At 37.2% G+C, this 6,386-nt stretch overlaps 1 non-coding gene across 1 annotated transcript; it reads left to right on the forward strand.

The window, feature by feature from the left end:
• Positions 1–404: 404 nt before the first annotated feature.
• Positions 405–512, forward strand: LOC141675422 (small nucleolar RNA R71). Its single transcript, XR_012556076.1, has one exon. It is a non-coding gene; the product is annotated as a small nucleolar RNA R71 (small nucleolar RNA).
• Positions 513–6,386: the final 5,874 nt, after the last annotated feature.

The following is a 6,386-nucleotide window of genomic DNA, read 5'->3' on the forward strand; positions in this document are numbered from 1 at the left end:
AGGTGGCTGGCACAGGTTGCTGCGATCGCTGGAAGTTGCTCACGAACTGAGCTAATTCACTAGAAATTGCGCACTGATCAGTCTCATGGGCACCAGCGCAAAGCTCACAGACACTAGTGATTTGATTAACTCCATAATTAGCCAAAGTGTCCACCTTCATTGTCAAAGCCTTAAGTTGGGCAGCGATAGCAGTTGCTGCGTCCAACTCCAGAATTCCTGCTACTTTTTCCTGAGTTAGTCTCTGGGAAGGATTCTGGTACTCAGTAGCAGCCATCAGTTCAATAAGTTCATAAGCTTCATCTTAGCTTTTAGCCCACAGGGCTCCTCCTGATGTTGCATTAAGCATGGGTCTAGAAGTAGCACCCAATCCATTGTAAAAACAGTTGATAATCATCCAACCAGGCATGCCATGGTGTGGGTACTTCCTTAACATCTCCTTATATCGATCCCAAGCCTTACACAGAGATTCTCCAGTTTTGTTGAGCAAACTGAGTAAGAGCATTCCTGATTGCTGCAGTCTTTGCCATGAGAAAGAATTTAGTGAGAAACTTTTGAGCAAGATCTTCCCAAGTGGTGATAGACCCTACTGGTAGAGAATGTAACCAGCACTTAGCTTTGTCCCTTACAGAGAATGGGATGAGTCGTATCTTAATAGCATCCTCAGTCACATCGTTGAATTTGAAAGTGTCGCAGATCTTGATGAAATCCCTGATGTGCATGTTGGGGTCTTCAGTAGGAGAAACCCCAAACTGAATTGAGTTCTGTATCATCTGAATCGTGCTCGAATTAATCTCAAAAGTGTTAGCCCTGATGGCTGGTCTGATGATGCTAGACTGAATGTCATTAATCTTAGGCTTTGAACAATCCATCAAAGCCTTCGGATTTTCTGCTTGATCACCCATAGCTACTACAATTGGCTCTTCAACTTTCTCTTCTTCCTCTAACTTCTGTTCTTTCTCAGAAACTTCCCTATGAACTACCATAAGTTCTTCCTCGACTTTATCCAGTGTTCTCTTACGAGTACGCGAACGCATATGCATACACCCTCGCTAGAGTACCTGAAACCAGAGACTGTATTGGTTAACTATTTAATTTATGCACCTAAGCAACAATGTATGGTTATTATCTAATGCTAAGACTATAAAAAATTGAGATTGTTTATAACTAAGAATTATGCTAACAATTATAACTACGAGAATAAGATTAACTGAATTAATATATATGACAAACATGGGATTCTAACTTTATTAAATACTTCATTCAATAGCCTTATTATTCTTAACCTTAGCATGCAATGGTGATGACACTAATCAGATAACACGAAACTGATAAACGCCAACTTTCGTTGCACGAGTACCATTCTACCAGACATCCACAAAAGAGATAGAAGCTGAATATGCACCAATTATAATGAGACTGTATATGTCTATAGAATTTGACAACATAACGGTTTAAGCACAAATTATCTATCTTGATTACATAAGGCAAGTAAGATGGTTAAAATTACCTACGAATCATGCATGACACATACATGAACCTATGCTGGCATGGCAAGTTCTAAATCTTTAAATTCACTTTCGCTTCATTAAGAATTAACACACTATCTTATAAGTTCGCGACGCTCATAAGATGAATATGCACAACCAATATTAGGATATTATACAATCACCACATACTAAGGCATCAAACAATTTAACTAAAGAAATCCATAATTAAATCCGCTAGAACCCCACGATAACGATTAGCCCATAATCGAACTCATCATCAACGTGGGTTCCGATGAAAACATGATATAGCAAATGTAGTCTTTATACAAATAAATAAAACCAAGTATAAACAAGAGTTTAGGTTCAGCAAAATAAGAAACAAGCATCCAAATTACAACTCAAAATAAAGATTCACAAGAATAAACTAGATCGTCTTCGCCTTTGTTAAATTGTGCTAAAGGCCTCTTGTCGTCTTCTCCTTGCGCTGTGGTCCATCTTTTACTTGATATATATTAAAAACAACCTAATATGAATATATATAGCAGCCCTCAATAATCTGGAAGCCTTCCCTTTTAGAATTGTAGTAGAAACAGGATTCTGAAATTCGGCCTCGGCGCGGCCGCACGCTATCACAGCGCGGGCGCGCTGCATTTCTGGAACCCCGGCGCGGCTGCGCGCTATCACAGCGCGGGCGCGCCATCCTTCTAGGAAAAAAACTCAAATTTCTTCTTAAATCTTGCTGCTTCGATCCGTATTTCCATGAGCTTTTATTCCAACACCACCTGGATACCAAACTAACACCAAAGCAATGCTAATTCACCCGATTACCCGAATAGTGCCTGAAATGCAAAAACACTAGAAAACACATTAAAACACTTAACAACTTCAGTACAAATACACCAATTCAAATCTTATTAGAACATAATAAAGTGTCATAAATGCCACTCAACATACCCTGTTAGATATATTTGAGATGTCATGTCTAATATGGTTTGTGTTTAGTTTTCAGAACTGAACAACAGGACATATCAGGACTTACTCAAATTTGGACTTACTGAAGTTAAAACTTAATATCAAAACTTAAGGTGTCAGAAGATACATATTAGTACTTAAGTGCGGGAAGACTTTCAAATAAGGAATGCAGCTGATTTACCGGAGAGAAGATATGGACTAAAATAATAGAAGATATGCATGGAAAGAGTTAGAAGACTAGAAGACTTGTAGAAGATATCTGATTGATATATTTTAGGAGACAGAATTGTATTCTATATCAATTAGAATATATCTTGTAACTGTGTACTATATAAACACAGACTTAGAGTTTACACTATATGTGTTATCATTATCGAGAAACATTATTCATTGTAACCTAGCAGCTCTTAGTGATATTTGTTGATCACTGAGAAAGAACAACAGTTCATATTGTAACAGAGTTTATTGAATATACTTGATCTTTGTTACATACTTGTGTTCAAATCGATTTGATTGTGTAAACACTGTATTCAACCCCTTTTTATAGTGTTGTGTGACCTAACAAGTGGTATCAGAGCTTTTCTGTTAACACACATATAGTAAAGATCCAAACAATCATGTATGAAGAAACACAAACCCCAACTAAGCCCATTAAAACTCAAGAAACTCAAAACACTCAAACCCACAGTCGATATGAGACTATTAGGGTTCTCATACTGAGACCTTCTGAGTATCCCATATGGAAAGTGAAGATGGCTATGTTTCTGGAAGCTACAGATCCATAATACCTTGACAGAATTAATGAAGGACCATATAAGCCTGCCAAGCTCTCTGTTGCAGTTGCTGATCAACCAGCAAAGACCGTACCAAAGGAGAGAAGTGAATACACATCTGAATATCTCATCTATTGCTAAGGATGCAAGGGTAAGGCATTTGCTGCATAGTGCAATTTATAATGTCATGTCAAACATGGTAATTGGATGCAAGATTGCAAAGCAGATATGGGATGCTTTGGAGACAAGATGCCAGGGAACTAATGCAATCAAAAAGAACAGGAGGACTATACTCACTCAAGAGTATGAGCACTTTGACTCAAAAGCTGATGAGTCATTAACTGATTTGTATGACAGGTTTGTCAAACTCTTGAATGATCTGTCACTGGTGGACAAGGAATATGATCTTGAAGATTCAAATCTAAAATTCCTTTTAGCTCTTCCTGAAAATTGGGATTTGAAGTCTACTACCATAAGAGACAACTATGACCTTACTGAAACTACTCTTGATGAAATTTATGGTATGCTCAAGACTTATGAACTTGAGATGGATCAAAGGAGCAAGAGGCATGGAAGAAAGTCAAAGACAGTTGCTCTTAAAGTTGAGGAGGAATCTTCTAAAGTTGTTGTCTCAAAGAAGGGCAAAGGAAAGGCTCTCATCATAAAGTCTGATTCAGAGTCATCATATTCTGATGATGATGATTCAGAAACTGAAAGTTTATCTAAAGCTGATGTTGATGCAGAGATGATGCAACTGTGTTCTCTAATGGTGAAGGGTATCACAAACATAGCCTACACGAAATTCATAATAGGCAAGAAGTTTTCCAAGTAAGGTGGAAGTTCTGATAAGAAGGGGTTTAGAAAGTCTGAAGGTAAAGGAGGAAAGTCTGACAGAGGAGACAACTCAAATGTCAAATGCTACAATTGTGGTGGAAGAGGTCACATATCTCCTGACTGCAAGAAAGGAAAAAGTGATAAAGGCAAGGCACTTATCAAAAAGAAGAAAAGCTGGACAGACACTTCAGATTCTGAAAATGAGGTGAACTATGCCTCGATGGAAAATGCTGATAGCAGCCCTGAAACTGCTGAATTGAAGGTACCTCAAACAACCTTTGCTTTTCATACTGATGATATTACTGAGTTGAGATTATACCTTAAAACCATGTTCATTAGTTTTAGAGATCAGACTTTAACATGTGAAAGATTAACATCTGGAAATCTTGATCTTAAAAACATAAATGGCTATTTAGAAAAGGAGTTAGTTTTTCTTCATCAAACTAAGAAAGAAAGAGATGAGGCTTTGTATGTTAGAGATGAAGTGCTAAAATTGAATGAATCTCTAAAAACTGATTTAGAAAAGGAAAGAGAGATCATCAGAACTTGGACTAACTCTGGCAGAACAACTCAGAATTTACTAAGTAGTGGAAACTGGAAAGAGGGCTTAGGTTATGGAGATGATAAAAGTGAGAAAGGAACTGTGCAAATTGAGCCAATTTTTGTTAAACAGACTGCTAAGCCAAAGGTAAATCCTGTTAAATTTGTAACAAAAACTGTAAAGTCTGATTCTGAAAAGATGAAAGAGTTTAGGACAGAAGTCAAAGAAAAGTCAAATTCTGATAAATTAAAACAGGATAAACCAGTTGAAGTTAACATAGGCTTAATGACAAAGAAGCAGCTTAAGCATAAGCTGAAAGAGATTAGAAATGTGAACAATGTAAAGGAAGCTAGGAAAAATAGGAATGGAAAGGAAGGTGTTAATAAAAGCAATAATTATATGCCTGTTCCTAATGCTCCTAGAAAGAAATGTTACAACTGTGGAAACTTTAACCATCTTGCTTCTTTTTGCAGGAAAAATAAAGATATAAACTCTTTACATCCTAAATCAGGAGTTAAGAGTCAGTCTGTTAGGTTTAAACCACAAAATCCTTGTTTTCATTGTGGTAGTTTATGGAATTCCATTTATACTTATAAGGAATATCATAGTTTCTACTATGATTATTATCAAATAAAACCTTCTTTGAAGAAAGTTAGTATTATTCCTTCTAGTGTAAAGTCTGTTGCAAAGTCAGATATAAATTCTGATAAACAGCATGTTAGCATAAACTCTGAAATTAAATCTGCTGCAAATGCTAACAAACTTAAAAAGGCCAAAGGATCCAAGCAAGTATGGGTCCTTAAAACTAACCAATAGTGGTCTTTGTGATTGCAGGGCAACAGGAAAAACATCCTAGTTCTTGACAGTGGATGTTTAGGACATATGGCTTGAAATAAAGCCCTGCTATCAGACTTTGTGGAGAAAGCTAGCCCAGGAGTTTCTTATGGAGATGACAATATGGGAAAAACTCTGGGATATGGCAATATCAATCTTGGGAATGTCATCATTGAAACAGTAGCTCTTGTCTCAGGACTTAAACACAATCTGCTAAGTGTGAGTCAAATCTGTGACAGAGGTTATCATGTGGATTTCTTTGAAGAACACTGTGAAGTTGTAAGAAATTCTACAGGAAAAGTGGTTCTGAAAGGTTACAAACATGGTAACATATATGAAGCCAGACTTTCAACAAACTCTGATGGTTCTGCAATATGTTTGTTGAGTAGAGCATCAATTGAAGAAAGCTGGAATTGGCACAAAAGACTCTCTCATTTAAATTTCAACAACATAAACGAGCTAGTAAAGAAAGATCTTGTGAGAGGACTGCCAAAATCAGTATTTGCTTCTGATGACCTTTGTGATTCATGTCAAAAGGCAAATAAAAGAAAATCTTCATTCAAGAGCAAAACTGAATCCTCAATTCTTGAGCCTTATCACCTACTGCATGTTGATCTATTTGGTCCAGTTGATAAGTGGCATTTTATACCACTTAGAACATCTTATAATAGCTTAAATTGGTGTCTTGAAATCAAGTATTTTGTGTCTTTGATGCGTTTTTCTAGTGTTTATGCATTTCAGGGTATTAGTTGCATTTCGGGGGAGAATTCATCAATAATAAGCCTTGGCATGTGTCTAACATTACAAGAGGGAAGAGAGGAGCAGATTACAGCGAAGAAATGGAGCAAAATCAGACCATTTTCCAGTAGGGGTCTGAGAGCTCAGCTATGCTGAACGGCCGCGCATGAAGCTGAGCGCCCGCTCAGCTATGCTGAGCGGCCGCGC

This window comes from Apium graveolens, chromosome 7 (assembly GCF_009905375.1).
Source record: "Apium graveolens cultivar Ventura chromosome 7, ASM990537v1, whole genome shotgun sequence".
NCBI lineage: Eukaryota > Viridiplantae > Streptophyta > Magnoliopsida > Apiales > Apiaceae > Apium > Apium graveolens.